Source organism: Octopus bimaculoides, chromosome 13, assembly GCF_001194135.2.
Source record: "Octopus bimaculoides isolate UCB-OBI-ISO-001 chromosome 13, ASM119413v2, whole genome shotgun sequence".
In the NCBI taxonomy this organism is placed as follows: Eukaryota; Metazoa; Mollusca; class Cephalopoda; order Octopoda; family Octopodidae; genus Octopus; species Octopus bimaculoides.
This window is the reverse complement of record NC_068993.1, coordinates 58,765,299-58,765,940: the sequence shown is the minus strand read 5'-3', so window position 1 is coordinate 58,765,940 and position 642 is coordinate 58,765,299.

Here is a 642-nt window from a genome sequence, read left to right as displayed (position 1 = left end):
TGTCTGTCTGTCTGTCTGTCTGTCTGTGTCACATATCTATCTATCTATCTATCTATCTATTTACTTATCTATCTATGTATCTGTTTTCGTAAGAAATACAGAGAAAAGTAATAATTAATAAGAAAAAAGCCAAACTAACAAAATTTAAACAACAATAAATAAATAAATAAATAAAATAGATAAAATAAATGAATAAATAAAATTCAGAAAACGCGGCACCGTAGAGCAAACCCTTCCGTACCTCCGCTATAGAAATTAAGTCGCTGTTATTACAGAACGATCAAACAACATTTACGCATGGCAACTTAGCAGCAAAGTAAAACCGGGTGTAATGGAAATCTTTTGAAGTTTCAGACTTGTTTCATCTACTTTCTGACATAGTTTCTCCATTTTATTTAAAAATAAACTCTATACGGAATCAATTTGGCCTTTTTTTTTTTTTTTCCATGTGTTATGTGGTTTGGTGGTTTGTTGTACCCGGCATTGGTTAAAGAAGTGAACAGTCACATTGTTTAGTAAGAGCGGAGGGATATACCACCATCTCTGTGTTCCTCGTCTCCCTTCCTTTGCCTTCGTTCGTGACTTGGAGTTACATGAAAGAACAAAAAGAAAAAGAAAGAAAATACAAGGGAGAAGAAGGGA